Below are 18,065 nucleotides of genomic sequence, written 5' to 3'. Positions count from 1 at the left end.
AGAGAGAGAGAGAGACAGAGAGAGAGAGAGACAGAGAGAGAGAGAGACAGAGAGAGAGAGAGAGAGAGACAGAGTGCAAGAATAGAAGACAGATAAAAAGAAAGTGGAAAGAAATTTAAATCATCCCTTAAATAATCTATTCGATTGTTTCAAAATATTCATATATATGTATATAATATCTGTTTATTTGTTTCATTTATATTTCTAACTTCTCTTAGTTCATTGAAAAGAAAGGTTTTGTGCTGTTATTGGTTTGTTTCCTTTTTTGTAAGAGTCCTTTTTGTTAGTAATTTGTACTCTAAGAAACATTTTGACCATTCTTTTAAGATTATGGTATAAAACTATTGTAATTCTCTAATTATTTTGTAATGAAATTTTTTTCATATAAGTAACCGGAGTCCTTTTTAATATTTTATTTATTAACATTTACTATTACATTGAAATAAGAAAAACAAAAAAGAAACACGTAAGTACAATTATATTTACTCACTTTCGGACAATTGTTCTCACATCATGTATCTTATTTACTTAATAAAGAATACAAAATACACTTTTATTTCCACTTTAAATGGTCAATATGTTTTTAAAATGTAGAAAGGTAGGAAGGTAGATGATTGTTAGGTAAGTCGGGTAGGATGTAGATAGATGATAATTTTGTAAAAGACCTTTTTGCATACCTAGATATCTGTCCCTTCTAATCCTTTTAATTCCTTCATGTAGGTTCAGGCTTCAGTTAAAATTAACTCCCCTCGCCTTTAAAAATGTCTTCTTTCTCATTTCCTGTCACACGTTATCTGGTGGATGTAAACTCTCAACTTTTGCCTGCTTCGCACTCATGTAGAAAGATATTTTTGCTGCACAAAGATTGTAGGTGAAAAGGCGCTTTCCTTCAGGACTCTGCGGTATTGTTGCACTGTCACACGTACATACAATACATTCAGTGTTTTAGACGAAAAACCAGGCATCATTCTCTATCAACTCCCTTTATATGTTTTTTTCCCCACTGTTTTTCAGTTTTCAGCTTTATCTTTGTCATTCAGCAGTTTAATTCTAAGATGCTTCATTGTACGGTTACTGCTAGTGGTGGTGGCTTTACATCTTTAGTTTGTGTTTGCACTTATTCTACTTGGGTTTCATTTAATATTTTTTCATATGTGGATAGTTATTTCTTATCAATTTTTGGAAATAATCTCTTCAGATTCTGGGGCTGCAGTTATACATATATTTGACCATTACTTGCTACCCTATTTTATTCAATCTTTTTATCTTTATTAAATTTATTGGTACATTTTAGGTATACAATGCAAGTACACATTCATCGTTGGGATCTTGTACGTTTACATGACTTATCTTGTTCTTATTTTCCCCCATTCCCCAGACCTTCCTTCCTCCCCTCCGCCCTTCCCTGTTTACATTGTTTCTATGTTTTTCCTTTTCACATATTTTTTCTCTTCCCTTTTTACCTTTCCCCTACCCCTACCACTTCCTCTACTCTTTTTTAGAGAATACTTTATTAGTTACTGTAATCATACCCAAGTGAATAAGACCTTACATATTTAATACAGTATGTTATCCCTATACAAATGGGAAAAAAATAACATTTTTAGACCAATATGGCTGTTAATTTCTGTAAAATGACAACTCAACACAGTAAACTGGGATAACTTTTTCCAAAGTTGACAGCACAGTTAAAGTTTCCAAGAATTCAAATTGTATATATGTGTGTGTCTGTGTGCGTGTGTGTTTATTTATATTTATATAAAAAAGACTGATAATAGCAGTATGTTATTCATCAATAGCAGCAACAGCTTTTCCAGGTTCTGCAGTCATCTGAACAAAATTATGGAGACATCCAGCACACTCCATTAAAAAAAAAAGAAAGAAAAGAATAATACTCAGAAAACAACAAAGTTCTGTTATTGCTGTCATAGCTGGCACCATTTTTTTATTAGCATCTTAATCATCATCTGGAAAGGAAACATTCTAGAGTAACATCATTAAAAACAACTCTGATAAAGCACGGTCACTACTATATATCATAAAGCAGATACAAGATATTTTGCCTTCACAGAGGTACGATATAGTACTGTCCTACATCTATAATGCTAGAGGATACAAATAAAAAGGCATTATTTCAGACTTGATTCTACTTTTCCAGCAGAGTGCCCAAAAGACGATATGACACAGCTCCGTAAAGAAATGTACTTTCTTAAATAGGATTTCCTTTCATCAATGGCACAGTTCCTCTACTCTTTTAGACTTTTCTTCCTATTACACAATGTCAATTATACATTTTAATTCTTATTTACACTTTTAATTTTTCACGCCAGAGAAACTGTTCAGTATTTACACATATGTGACATGAATTTCACTTGAGAGTATGGCGTCAATGTGCATCCACTTAGCTATAAATATCTCTGGATCCTCATTCTTTGTGGCTGACTAGTACTCCATTTTATTAAAACACACACACACATACACATGCACACACACACACACACACACACACACACACACACACACATACACACATATCTTCTTTATCCAGTCTCTAGTTGATGGGCAATTGGGTTGTTTCCAAATTTTAGCTATTACAAACTGTGCCACTATGAACATATATCTCTGTGGTATTACTCTTTTAATTCTTTTGGGAAGATACTCAGCAGAGGGATAGCTGGGTAAAATGGGAATTCTAATCCTAGTTGTTTGAAGCATCTCCATATGGATTTCCACAGTGGTTGCACCAGTCTGCACTGCCACCAACAATGAAGAAAAGTTTCTAACTCCCCACAAGCCCACCACCATTTATTATTGGTTCATTCCTTGTAGCAGCCATTCTTACTGGGGTGAGATGAAATCTCAGTGTTGTTTTTTAATCTGCATCTCTTGAAAGACCAGTGATGTTGAACATTTTTTCATGTTTATTTGCTGCTATTACTTCTTTGAGAAATGTCTTTTCATTTCAGATGCACATTTTTAATTAGGTCTTTAGTGATTATTTCATATTTATAAATGATACTCACATCTACCTCCTTTTCCACTTTTACTATAGTTCTTTGCCTTCACTGCTTAGCATGGCCTTAAGAAGGAGACAAATTCTCAAATATCTCTTGACAATGACCCCACCAAATTCAACAACACTTTCCCCTCACACACACCTTGCTCTGGTTTGGGGACAGCATAGTACTTCATATTCTCCATAAATATAGCCAATGCCAAGATAAAAGATAAATCCCAGAAAGGTCTATAATTATCTATATTAGACATAGTGAAGTATAGCATTCAATTAAAATGAAGAAGTCCTTTTATTCTGAAGTTACTTAGAAGCCCTTTTATTAAAACTTTCATCATATGTGTATGAAATTAAATACCTAAATATTATAATTATAAATCACTCCCTCATTTCCAAAAACTGTATCTTTAAAAGTAAAAATGCCTTCTTTTGCAACTGAAGGTCTGCCCTCAAGCCATAATCCAGTCAAGACAAGTAAAATAATCTTCACAATCATTTTATGCTTTATTTTGGTTGGAAGGCAAAGAAAAAGCTGATATTTCCCTTGTAAGCTTCCATAGACATTAGCATCTGGGCCACATTTGTACATTTTGTTATGTGAAGCAAGCTTTGTCTTGAATTGTTTCAACACTAGCTTTGCTCTTCATGCTATTTCAGTCTGGAGACATTAGATTTCCAAGACATACTGCACCCTTTTCTGTAAGACTATCCCATGAACACTGAAGTTCTTGGAAAGTTGTTGACATTCTACTATTCCTATAGCTGTAGTCGATCCTAGGTAAAGAGTCAAAGGAAATCTTCAGCATCCTTTGATCTCTTTCCCAGGTTCTTGACGGGTGGTGTGGAGTTCCTGCAGAACGGCCTACAGGAAGAGGGGACAGAGTAGTCTGGGGCCAGTGGCCTCACCACTGAGCTTCTGCTGAAGGAGATATACCTCACCATTGATTAGTCCAGCGAGCCTCGAACACTAGGTCCCATAGTAAAATGTCAAGTTTGAATCATGTTGATAGCCATGTGCTCATCTGGAGAAAAACTGTTGCCAAATGAATAAGTAGAACATAATAATGAACAAATTTTCTCCAGACTGGTCATCACGTGCCAATTTCTTTTATCAGAAAACACAGATTTGTCCTATTTCTAATCCTGGACATATCTCCAAAAACTTGTAATAGAATCAGGTTTTCAGTTGGGTTTTTAAGGGTGGATTGGATATTTGATCGAGGAAATTTACTGAGGCTTTAAAAGATAGGATTACCTACGCTTTTATTTTGCTCCCTCACCAAATTTTGCCCTCACTTATTAAGAAGCATCAGAAGTTGCACCTACTGAGACAATAGAGGATATTTCTCCAGGTCTAGGATGAGGGCCACATTCCAGTTCCACCTAGAGAGAGACATGGTCATTGCTGTGCTCAGACTGAGGTTGACAGTCCCACAAAGGACATGCACCCTTGCCCAACCAAAAGAAACCCTCCCCCAAAAAAATCCATATTTTTTACTGAAAATAATCCATATCTTTTCTAATCACATTGTGTTGCTGTTACTGGAGCTACAGAGCCTCTCAAAAAATAAATTTGATGAGTTTGTTTAAAGGAAAATTAAATTCTGAAACAGATATTTCTAAAAAAATTCCATATGTCAGTCTCTCCTCTCTCTCCTCTCTCTCTTTCTCTCTCTGCTTCTCACCCCACATAGTACAGGTATGAAGCTGTATGCCTCTTCTGCATGCTTCCATCCCTTCTCAATCTAAAATAAGTACAAACTGTTCTGAAAACAGCTGCGTAGTCTTATATAAAATTTGTGTAGTATATATATATATATATATTATAGATTTAGACACTGATACATTCTATATACATATCTCATTTACAGTTGAAACAACTCCTTGAAGTATTGTTATTCTCACAGTAAGGATGAAGAAACAGTGCCTGTTAGAAGCTGGTATTTCCCAGTTGTATAGCTAACAAGGAATAAAGGTAAAATGAAATCCAGATTTTCATAGTATTGTGCGCAAGCACCTCCTAATTCATAAAAAGGCTAGTCCTTATTTTAAAATAACTGCATGTGACTTTGAAAATTGCATATATATGCAATGAGCAGCTTACTATGATTTGTTCAGACTTTCACAGTTCTAGTCAAAAATCCCTTAGTTCTACTCAAACAAAGGTGGCCAGTCACTGTACATGTAGAAGTAAATGCAAGAGGCTGCAATAGATATCCTTAAGGAAGTGGAGAGACACAGAAAATGAAATACAAGTAGAGGTAAATAATCCAGGAAGCTTATTAGGACAAAGATAAAAATGATTTCTAACCTATATCAAAGAAAATTATTTTAACAAACACAACAACCTGACCATTAGAACTGACTTATCATAAATGTTTGGGCAATTAAAAATACTGAAGATCCACTTCAGTATCATGAAATGTCCAAGATGCACAGACTTTACTACCAGATCTTGAAAAGTGAAATCTTTTCTTAAGTTTTATCAGAAGAAATCACAAAACACACATCCTGATGTCGTGGAGCCGAAGATCCTAAACATCCCTTTTAGCTATTTCTCTCCTCAAAGTCGATGGACTTCACTGAGGGGCTGCTTCCCAGGCTTCCCGACCCGTCTGTATTGTGCTCTCTCCTCCCAAGTTCTCCTGATATCATTTAAGGTTGTTCTTTTTCTTGGGTGTTTCCCTCCATGGCCTTTCTCCAAACCCACATGAGCTCCTTCTACATGTCCTTCCATTCCCCCGCTCTTCCCCTCTGTTTAGTTCATAGCAGCTGGGAAACAGAGCCCTGGGAAGGGCACCAGAGAAGCAGGGGCCAGAGACCCACTACAGCCCCCAAGGTCCCACCTCCGTAACCCACCTAGGCACACCCCGAGTCTGCTTTACTTACCCCCTAGCCAACTCTCAAAACAGGCAAGTTGATCATCAAGATCAACCAATGCAAATGTATGGCAATACAGTGATGTTAAAGCCAAGTATTAACCCATGAGATGGTGTCATTCCCCAAAACTAAACTTACAATCCATTTTTCTCTATCAAATATATTACAATTATTTGTACACATGAAATATTTGTTACACGAATAGGGTTTTCACATGATAGGCATCCACAATGGGCACCCACTTCATTCACTTTTTTAAGCAGATTGGCGCTTAACAAGATTACATAGCACACTCTTCTGTTTTCTTTTTATTATATATATTTAAGGCATATGGCATGATATTTTGATAGAACTTTGTTAATATACATAGCAAAGTGATTACTACAGTCAAGCAAATTAACAGCTTACATGGCAGTTTACTTCTGTCTTGGCAAATTACCAGTAGATTATATAATATTATTAACCAAATCTACATGCTCTCAGCTAGAGCTCTAGATTTATTCATACTATACATAAGATGCACCTTTTGACCTACATCATCAGAGTGCCTTCTCCACTCTTCACCCTGCCCCTGGTAACCATGACTTTACTGCTTCTCTGTATTTAATTTTTGTTTCTTTTTAAGATTATATGTGTAAGTGAGATCATGCAGTGCTTTCTTTCTGGTTTATTTCACTCAGCACGACGTCCTCTAGGTTCCTTCGTGTTGCCACAAGTGACAGAACCTCCTTTTTTTCTACAATGGTGTAATAGTCTATGTATATAAACTGTCACTTCTTTATTTTTTCCTTTGTTGATGAACACTTAGTTTCTCCCCCATCTTGGTCATTGTGAATAATGTTTCAATAAAATAGCAATGCAGGTATCTTTATTAGGCGATGGATTCTTTTCCTTTTGGAAAAGGCATTGGAGGCATTGCTGGGTATAATTTTAAATTGATTCACATTTAATAGAATTATACATAGCATGCTGCTGTTCTGAATCTCTTCCATATCTGTTGTTAGAGCCCCTGTTTTAAAAGTTCTTTTGTCTACTTTTGGGGAAGTGGCTATTTTAATTACTTTTCAAACAACTACTATTTATATTTATTAGTTTATCTTCCTTTGAGCAAAAATATGAGCCCCTTTGTAAAAATTTTATTTTTCAGTAAACAATATATGCTTGTAAAAACAAATGAGATACAAAAGGTAAAATCTCAATTCCAAAAACATCATGTTGAGAATACTACCTGCATTAATCACTTAAGGACAGCAGGGAGGAGGAAAAAAAAAAAAACTGACCAAAGTCATTCGCTTTTGAGTGATCAGGATTTTCATGCACATGGATGCCTCACAAATCAAGGAAGATCTGAATTTAAACCTCCCTTTTACCACTGCAAGAAGTCTACAGCCAGTATTTGTTATCTCCAGGATTGTGACAGTACAGTCTGTGTCTACAGAGTGGAGCAAAGACAAACTGCTTGTTCGTGATAAATCAAGGGTATCTGATCTGCTTGTTACATGCCCGAATTTTCTTTGGAAGTGAGCCCTAGCAGCTATTTTTCTGATCAATCCTAATTCTCACATTGGTGCTCAAGAAAGAAAGAAACATTTACTCATGGTAAAGACTGAGTTGTAGGCACTGTAAATGTTATCAACTGCCTTGTGAAGTTTAGGGGGAAGAGTGAAGACAGAAATTTCCATCTTGCTCACCCCACCATGCTGGACCAATAATGCTCCTAATGATGTTTCGAAGTGATGTTGGTTCTCTAGGATTGGCACAGATGAAAACATAAGTGAAGATAGAGATGGAAACCTAAAGAGATATTTGATTAATGAATGTTACAATATAAAAAATGGCCAGTAATTGTCCAATAAAGAAAACTGTTATAGTTTATTAGTTAATGAGAAATATTAGAGGACCTAATACTTTCTTTTTACTCTGTTTTTCTTACAAGCCAGCAAGATGAGCATAAGTGAACTCAACAAACACCTATCACATTTGGAGTCAGTCTCACACACACAGGAGCACACACACACACACATACAGTGTAAAATTTTTATAGCTTCAACAAAGGACAATACATAAGTTCCTTATGATCATTTGGCTAATTGTTTGAAGGGAGAGATAATTTTCTTAAAATCATTAAGACAGAGGCAAATTATTTTTATCTAAAATGTGAGCCAGTACATAACCATTTTCCATAACTTAAATACATACTTGCACACACACAGTTCATTTTCCACACACGTTCTTTGAGTGTCAGTTTTGTGCTAGTGTTCAGAGACACAACAGAAGTGAACAGTGTGCTGGATCTGACCCCAGCCACCAGCTCTGCTCACTCTTCTTAGGTCACTTGTGCCTTCAGGCATCCAGTAGCCTTGGGGAGGACAGTTCATGGTAGAGGGAAAGGAAACAGAGACACTTGCTTTCTTGGGCTCCAGGCTTCTTTCCTTCTATTTCTGAATTTATTAAAGACCTACATAGGCACTAGCACAAACAAGAAATGTGTGTTGAAATTGAAGAAGTGCAGCATAAAAGTGTCCATTTTGACCTACAGAAAGTGGTATGACGTGTCTATTTCAGCCTGTCAAAAACAGCAGGGGAAGGACAGATGCCTCCATCCAGCAACACTGGCAGCGATCTGCTCTTTCCCTAAGGAATTGACTTTGGGGTTATGAATAAGAAATGCTTCTTCCTCCTCTTTCTCTCATGAAAAAAATCTTTTGAACATGTAGTGACAGATTAAGTAGTAAGTAAGCTGGTTGGCCACCACGCCTAATGGGACATCACGCTAGCAAAATTGGTAATACATTGTAGAAAATACTAGTCAAATAAGTGTTTCATCCATGAGTTCTTAAAACAGCCTTGCTCTAATGTGGTAAAATATAATTTAAAAAATGTAGACAAACAAAACTAGAAAGCCTTCTTTCTGGAGGCAGCCATTTGCCGTTGAGTATTTTTGAGATGTTCCTGTGAGCTTCAGCAGCAGCTGCAACCGCACCACCATCGGAGCCCAGCCAGATAACAGTTGCTGAAAACTGGTGATGCTGGGCTGTGATGCAGCTAAGCACCAACAAGCATATCAGGACTCTGAAGAGGTCCTGGGGTCCATCAGAATGCACGTGATGAATTCCCCATTTTGCACATAAAGAGGAAGTTACTTTCACTAGCAGATCTTTTGATCCCAGTGACCACCTAATAAATTCTAAACAGGGTGTGACTTAAAGGGGCCTCCCCCATTATCGATCCTTGTCAGACCCTATTCATGAATCCTGCCTTTTTCCTTGTTTCCATTCTCTCAGTTTCTCCTCTCTCGGGTAAATGTCTCTGTCCCTCACACACACACACTCCCTTTCTTTTTCATGACTTCATGAAGTCACTTCATGAACAAAAAGTGCAGCAGAGAGGTAGAAGCATTTCTTCTCCCTCTCCCCCTTGCTGTTCAGAATAAAATATATAGCTTATTAAAATCAATTTTTTCCACAGTTCCTTTGAGTAAGTTTTTTTATCTCACAGAAAATCCACAGGTTAAATAGCTACCCTCCCTTCAATCCTTCAAAAATGGCTGTGTGGCCATTTTTTTTCCTCTAATGGATGGCAAGCCATTTTCTAAGTCTTATTCAACTTTTAACCAAAAAGGGTGCCGTTCTACTTGGTTACTGCACCCATAGCCATTCTAGATAAAATTACATGTGCATATTAAAATTTTAATTTTAACGCCCCCCCCCAAAGTTGCTCAATTCTCCTCAAGGCAAAATCCATGAAAGTTCCTTGTTGGTACTGCGTATATCTGGGAAGTTATCCTTGCTGAGGAACTACAAAACTTGAGCTTGTCTCACTTTCTGCTTCCAGGAATGCCAGTCAGAGAACATTCTTTTTCAGGCAGCCAAGTTTGGGAGTCAGTTGGTTTCTGGCAGTGGGTAGGGGGAGGGGAGGGCAGGGGAAATCACAGTGAGTCCCGGGCTGATCTTCAGTCTGGAAGTGTTTCCGTAACAGCCATCAGTGCAGGCATCTCCTTTCCCCCACTCGGAGACAGGTAAAAAGACAGCTGCGTGAACCAGCCGGGCATGAAACAGCGGAAGTAGGGAGGGGGCTGAAAGCCTGCCATTGGAGAGCTCCCCAAAGGCATCTGCCAGTGGGACTCCAGTGGAATGTGAAACCAAATCATTTTCAAGTTAAAGATAGACACAGTATACACCAGGAGCTAGAAGCTGGATCTTAAACTCCCATCTCGCCCTAGAATTCCAGGGAGCCTTGCGATGATCTCGGTGGCAATTAACAATTTGGTTAAAGTTTGTTCTTCCTGTGAATGTGCTAAGAATTCATGTATGTTCTGGATGTACTGGGATTAAAAGGATTTAAGACATCATGGTGTGCATACTCCAGGGTAAGTGAAAAGGTTGCCTTTGAAGTGCATCGTTTCTCTGGAGAGGTTAATACGGAATTTTTCTCTTTTGTTGGTGTAAATGGAAAAGTGCTCTTGAAGATTTTGTACAATAGGCAGCCAACTTACTATTCTTGAGATCAATGGAATTGCACATTTTGGGGAGGAGAACAAAGTAGAGTGTTATAGCTTTGTTTTGAAACTTGCGTAGCAGGTCTATAAGTTCAGTTTTGCCTTTACCCTTGTTGTTCCTTTGGTTAACCCTTAAGCTCCCTGAGTTTACTGAATTATTTGTCACAACAAAGACTAAACATCACTGTGTTTCCTATGCCACAGTACCATTGAAACTGTGCTACTGTGACCTGGAGTTCAGTTTTCCACGTGTGGCACTAAGCCACACAATTAAAAAACAAGTTTCAAGAATAAGAGAGAGGGGAACAATGGTCTCTAAGAATTGTCTAAAAGTGCATAAGAGCCACTAGGGAACACTATATTTTTTTTTAATAACTGAGAAAAATGAACAATGTCCATCAAAGAGAATAGTTTATTAATGGAAGATTTTTTTTAACATTACCTCATTAATCCCAAGCAGGTTTGCCTCCTCCAAAAAAGCTGATACTTCCTAAGTGAAGAGAGGCATTCTTCTTACACAGACCTTGAGAGAACAGGGAGGGAAGGGGTTGTCCAATTTGCTGTTGCCACGCAGCAGTTTAAGGATTTAAAAACATTTTTTTCATTAAGAGAGAGAACGACATACTTCAGTTCTGCATGTTTTGCCCATGTATAGGTTTTGTTTCTTGCTTTGTCAAATGACCTCTCCCTCTGCTCTTAAGGACAGCATTTCCAAACTTGCACCACATTCCTTCTGAATAAATACTGGCCATAATAGTTAGAAAGTACATGGTGTGAATTGCAAATTCTCCTTTATATGGGGAAAATAAATCTGCTGCTGACTCTCTCCTTCCAGAACGTGGGGCTGAACAGTTAGCTGTTAAATGTAAGCAACTAGCTTTTGTTTTGTCAAGTAGACCAGATTGAAATAAACTAAATTGACTCGCCTAGGTATTATCAATCATTTAATATGAACCTCTCACTCAACTTTGATAAGAATAAATAATATGCAGTGTTACATTTCTTTGATGAAAAACAGTGGGCGCTGTCTTGATAAAACTGCATGGTTTTTGCAACTACTGAATAATCTGGCAAGGGCAAACAATGTGAAGTTGGCAGAGCTCAGGTTTGGGGTCCACGCCCTCCCCTGCCCCCTTCCCCTCCTCCTCCTGTCTTCCCTCTCCTTCCAAATCCCCGAGGACTCCACTGCCCCGAGCCTTTCTTTTCTAACAGTGCAGACTTTCAGTGAGGAGGAATGGGCCTGTAGATTGCTTTAATGTCAGTGCACTCAATTCATGAAGAACGTTTATTCAAACCTAACCTCTAAAGCGTTTAGGCAATTTGTTAGGAAGACTTGTAATTAACCCATTAGGTTGTGAAAATTGCAGCTAATTTTCCTTTCCCCATGAACAGATGGTACCTTTGTAAATTTTCCCTGGTCATATCAGATGCCTGGTGATACTTTGTAACCAGCTGTGTCCTGAATGGTTGACATTAGAAATGAACCTGGCATAAATCTTAGATGCTTCCCAGAAGTTTGTGAATGCAGGCACCTGTACACAGTACACACACAGACCATGCAGACATTTCTTTTGCTTAATTAATATGCTTCTGATCCAATTACAAAAATAACTGAAATTATATTAGGCTCATCAGAGAGGGTGGTTTTCAGTATGTAAAAAGGAAAAAGTACAAGATTCTGAAGTGTAAAAATTCTAAACTATGTAGCTGAATGATGTTGACTGAAAAAAAGCAAATATTTCTCTGCTACTATCTCTAGTTCCCTGATGAAATTGTCAAGCATGGCTATATTTCTTTGAAATCAAAGATAACTGATTTTATAATATGCCTCCTAATTATAATATCTCAAGTGTTATCAGATTTGTTTCTATTACTGCTATTCCTGTCACTTCTCCCTCATGGTATCTTGTTTTCCTGGTAGTTTAAATCTCTTTGCTATGTGCTAAAAGTGTATTTTTAAAAGTACTTGTAAGAACAAATGGAAACTTTAGGAAACTGACATTTTCCTTCAGAGAAAATCTGGCTTTGCATCTGCCAAGCACCTGGGGGCAATACTGGATCAGAATTTCCTTAGATAAAGTGTAACACTGAAAGCTGCTGGGTCCCCTCTGTGATGAGAAGCAATCTGTGTGAGAAATGATTTATTTCAGGATCATTCTATCCTGAAGGAAAGTGTGCCAGGTATGGCCTTGCAGAATCTCAGCCTAAAGTTAGGTTACTTAGTTTTTAGTTGAAGTTCTGACCAGAGGGCTATGGACTTAGGCTTTTCCTTGAAGCCCATCAGGAAAGCCAGGTGGTGCACGCCTATAATCCCAGCACTCAGGAGGCTGAGGCAGGAGAATCACTGCAAGTTCAAGGTTAGCCTGGATTACATAGTGAGTTCAAGATCATCCTGAAATATATACCAAGACCTTGTCTTAAAAAAGCTGTTTTCTCAGGTATTCATATGTCCAAGGGCAAAACTTTTAAAGCTGAGCTTATCTCTCTCTGACTTCTGGTTCTCCAAATTTTCACTTGCTAAATTCTAAAATAGTAGCTCTCTGCTCTCTTTGTTGTTTTTATACCTATTTCAAGCATTTTTTTTACATATCTTCTTATCTCAATTCTATTACAAGAGGAGAAAATTCACTCTACTACCTTTGTAGTCACTTTTTTTTAAAACTCTTTATTCTAGAGAAGCTATCAGTCTGCTGATATCATTGGTGATTTCAGGGTGCTTTCTGTTTATTTTTATTTTATTTTTTTAGTTGCTACCTGATTTAGTTTGACTTTTTGAAAAAAACAAAATTGCATATGCTGATTGCAAGATTTGTGTTTTCCAAGCTGATAAGAGCTGTCTGCAACGCATAGCACTCCTCTTATTTGTCCCTAGCTGACCACTTTCTTTGGCAATCTTTTTAATCCATCCAACTGCCCTCACTCTCAGCTGTTGACTTTCACTCCTCCGTCTTTCTCTTGGCCTCCGTTCAGTTTCACCACATTTTTTTAATTGTCTTGAATAAGTCCTTTCCTTTTCATTCTCTTTGCTATTGTTCCACGTTTTATCGTCACCCTGGGGGATTACTAGGTCTTCCCTTACCCTCCATACTCTCCACACCCAACACACTGGGACCAAGACATCATTCTTCTAAAAATCATAGGCATCAGTGATTACTTAAAACTGTTCAGTGGGGCTCATCATTTACTTTAAAATAAGGCTCAATCTTGGCCCTGGGATTTAGCTCAGTGGTTCTGGTGCCTGCCTTGCAAGCACAAGGGCCCGAGCTCGATTCCCGGTACCAATAAAGAGAGAAAGCTCAGTCTCTTCAGTAAGACCTACAAAGTCTGTCACAAAGCCCTCTTCCATTTTCCTAGCATTGTCTCCTCTGCTTCACTAGTTAGCAGCGACACTTTAACCTCACAAAATTGCTATCTCTAAGGATATTCCCTATACCATCACACTGCTGTGCCACTCCACCAACTGAATCCTTTTTCCCTAAATGCATATTTCTCCTTTATTTTGGGACAAATGCCACTTCTCCTTCAAGGTTGTCCTCATGAATCACCTTCCTTGTACTTCCTTTAATTGTATAGCTCACCTGCTGCTCTGGGAGGCCCTGCTGATAGGAGTTACACTGTTTGTTTCTTATTCTCAGTAACCAAGACATAGAAACCACTCACTACATGTTTAGGATTTTAAAAAGGACTATTGTGAGACCATTTTCCTTAAGATTTCTTTTTTTCTTTCTTTCACTTTACTATTAATTTCACATTACTATTCATTTGAACTTAGATTCCTTGTCAATATTGGTCCTTTCTATATGTCAAGTAGTGCCAGGAAAAGATATGTTTGCTTGTCCAGTCATTCTCATTGTTTTGGAAAAGGAGTTTCTCTGTTTCCTTGCTTATTTTTTTCCTAAGTCAGACAAACTGATGCTGAAAAACAGTGTAAGTACACTGAATCAGCTATCCATTATCAGAGCACTTCATAATTAAAAGACACTCCTAGAGTGGGAAAAATGATATACTTCAGCAAACCTAGATCAGAATGCCAGATAGCACAACAGGAAAAAGGTAATGAGATACAACCAAATTGAAATTATTTCATGGCACACAACCTGAATCTGGATCATCAGAAAGCACTAGACTGTTTTCAGATAATTGTATTGTGATACCAGGAAAGCAGCAGATGACTTATATAATATGACGCTGTGACCATAAATCTTGAAGCTGGTTGAAATTTCTAACAAAAATGTTTAAGGATTTGAATGCAACTTTAATCTTATTTTACCATCAGAGTATACTAAGCAAAGAAAATTGCATCAATTAAAAATTGGGCATAGTTGGTGGGACCCAGAAGAAGAAAAAATATATAGCCTGATTTATTGTAAGGATGTTTCACTGTATATTTTGGGGGATGCATACATTTTTCATCAAATATTTATTGTGTCATTGATATGCCAACTCCTGAGATTTAGAAAAATTTGAAACACTTGCTTATATTATTTCTCATATAGGACTCTTTTACCTGCACAGGAAAAAAAATCTATATATATGCAGGGAAATTTTTTATCTTTTGAAGAAACTTTGAATCTAATAAAATATTCAAAGCCAATTATTTAAATGTGAACCCTAAATTCTCTATCACAAAATATAAAAATATGACTTATCTTTTTCTTTTTGTCTCATGAAAGAAATTAAAACTGGGTCTTGAATATTAGTAATTAAATCATAACTTCTAAGCAGCCAAGCTAATCTGGTTCATTAATTCAACAATTTGAACTTCTATCTTGTTTCTTAACTGTGGTAGACAAGAAATTATGTACACTTTTTCTTTGGAAACTAACACTGGATTATTGTGTGTCAAAATAATGGACTTAATTAACCTATCTTATTATATATTCTTTCATTTATATTCTTTATTTCTGCTGATCTCACATTTTTTTCAGCTTTAATTGAATTTATTGGTACATTTTAGGGATACAGTACAGTTACATTCATTGTTGGGATCTTGTACCTCTACATGACAGGTCTTGGTTCTCATTTCCCCCCTTATCCCTGCCCTCCCTTCACCCGCTCCCTTCCTCCCCATCTACAAACACTTTATTTCCATCTTTTCTTTATCTCACATTTTTTTTCTTTTCCCTTATTCCCCTTCCCCTACCAATACCACCTTCCCTACACCTTTAGCCCCTTTCTTCCCATTTCACAGTGTCAGTTATCTCATTAGGATCTTATGTACTATTACAGTTTATTCACACCAGAGAAACTATTCGGTATGATCTCACATTATTTTTAAAATGCCATTTTAACTTACTCAAAAATTAGTATTTTCTCTAGAAAGCCAAGTTAGGGAGTAATCTTGAAATTATTTTAATTTTTTAAGATCTCATGTTTATCATATATTTTGTGTATAGAGTATCTTACAGAGGCCTGAACAAATTCTGAAAAAAGAGGTAAATGAAACATATTTTTATCACATATTGTGTGGTATTTTAATATAAAATGGAAGTACATCTATTTACATAAAGCTGACTTCGCTTCTTTGCAAAATAAATATAGCATAAGGATGACTCAGGATCACCCTGATTCATGAACACTTTGTAAGTCTCTAAATATTTTAAAGCAATAGAGTTATTTTTATGATTTTTCTTTTTCTAGTCTCCTTTTACTATACCCACTCCTGTACTATGATAGGTCATAGATTGTGGCCTACTGAAACAGTGAATTTACTTTAAATGATCATAGTTCAGGAACACAAATGTCTTTACTAGCTTTATTAAAAGATATAGGTTAATTTCACATGAAATTGATCTAATGCAAAAGAAATTCCAAGTCTCAGATTGTTAACTATACATTTATAGAAACATCTTTACTCACCAAAAGATGTTGTTTTTAACACCTCAGATTAATGGAAAAATTCTTTTCTAAAGTTAATGCATTTTTTCAAATTCTTTTGTGGGTAAGAGTTGTATGCTGTTACTTCATTATAAAATATGATAAAATTAAGATGCAGACATGGGAAGTATTCCGCACATAATAAGTATGATCTTCTGAGGTAACAAAAAAGCCCAATCTCAATGTTGTATAAAATTAAGGTTCTCCTCTCATCCACGAAATTTAACCATCACAGGTTGGCTAAGGACCTTTCCCAGCATAACCGCTTTCACTAAAAATGATCCATTTTCCTTTGCTCACGTCCAACTTTATTGTGCGGAAAACACAATCCTACCACGTGTCTGGAACAGGGAAAGACTGAAGAATGTATGAAGGGGTCTGATGAATTTCCACGCTAACGTATGATAGGCACCTCCGAGCTCTCAGTCCAGACTGACAGCCTTACATGCTGGTGCGCAGGTCCGTACTTGGTCCCAAACAGACACATTGCCTGTGATGGGATACTGATTTCTTTTGTCTGGCTACATCTTTTCAGTCTTACCTTCACTGAGACTTTTTATCTCTAAATATGCCCTTTCCAAAGTGTTGGCCGCTTTCAGTTACAGCTTCTCTAGAGCTCTGAAATACTAGGAATTGACCTAGCTTCACATTCACCATTGAGAACAATTTCAGAAAGTGAAAGGAGCTTCTGTTAACGGTAATTCCTGCAGAATATAGAGAACAACTGTGAAATGTTCACCTTTTCCTGTCTTTAAAAACTGCTCGTGTGAAGTAAAGAAATGGAGGAAAAGATAATTAGATGCAAAGTTAATCTCAGCCCCCACATTTGTCAATAGGCAAAGGGAAAAGACCTGGCTTAGGAAAAATGACAGAGAGAAATGATGATATATATTATATATGAGAAATGCATAGCCTTCAGTAGTATTTACATCACTGATATTTTCCCTTTTGCTTAGCATTTAGTTTTAAGCACTAATAAGATAAAACTCAGTACTTCAAAGATTAATGAAGCACTTAAAAGTTTAAAATTTTTCAGTCAATATTTTAAGGTCCTTTGGATTGTACTTTAAATCAATAAATCTAATTTGTATTATTGAGAGCAGTATTTCTAGGAAATGCTATGTGTTAGGGGGGTTAGCAAGGATCTGGATCTGGTCAATCGCTGTATACTGTATTGTTTTCTTGGAGATTTAGGTCAACGTTAGCATTAAGGGTTCACCAATGTTCTACACTAAAGAGATGTGTTTGACTTTCTTCAATGCAGTGTTTTCCAAGCTAATTTAACCATGGGAGGCTGGGGATAGATACATATAAAAATATATAGGTAGATAGTTACATAGATACATTGATATGTAGCAGAACTATAGATAGATGACATTTCAACACCAAAAAACACACTTTGGTAAATTCTGATTTAATTGCCCGTAATATGTTGTATTAATAATTTATAGTATGATAACACTGGAGCTCATTTAATACTTTTAGAACATAAAGCTAAGAATTTTAAAGAATATATATAAATATCTTTACTATTTGACAATTTGTTTTCATTCACTCAATAAAAGATGCTGACTTTAGAGGCCAAAGGAAGTCAAATTTTAAGCTGACAGAGCATCCAAAAATATTTAAAATGTCTTCAGGAGTATAATTTGTGATACTATAAATGAGGAGGCTATCTGTACTCTTCAGAACTCAGAACTCAATGTAATTTTCTCTGTTTCACCTATTTTGTTCAAAACTCAAACTGTTATTCCATTTTGCAGTATGATAACGCTTTTTTTTTTTTTTTTTTTTTTT

General features: G+C 36.6%; 1 protein-coding gene across 5 annotated transcripts in view; it reads left to right on the top strand.

The window, feature by feature from the left end:
• The window catches only part of Dtna (dystrobrevin alpha), a 354,245-nt gene that overhangs the window by 83,986 nt on the left and 252,194 nt on the right, over positions 1-18,065 (top strand). Inside the window, exon 1 of one of the 5 annotated variants that reach the window (XM_033757536.1) lies at positions 9,843-9,911. The exons of 3 other annotated variants lie outside the window; for them this stretch is intronic. The gene's annotated coding sequence lies outside the window, so the exon portion shown is untranslated. Of the gene's footprint in view, positions 1-9,842; positions 9,912-10,058; positions 10,263-18,065 lie in introns of those variants that run through there. One more of the 5 variants, XM_033757534.1, reaches the window with a different exon arrangement.

This window comes from Fukomys damarensis, unplaced genomic scaffold (genome assembly GCF_012274545.1).
Source record: "Fukomys damarensis isolate Sample0158 unplaced genomic scaffold, DMR_v1.0_HiC HiC_scaffold_30, whole genome shotgun sequence".
Taxonomy (NCBI): Eukaryota; Metazoa; Chordata; class Mammalia; order Rodentia; family Bathyergidae; genus Fukomys; species Fukomys damarensis.
Note: the sequence above shows the minus strand (reverse complement) of the source record. Positions and strands in the feature narration are given on the sequence as shown.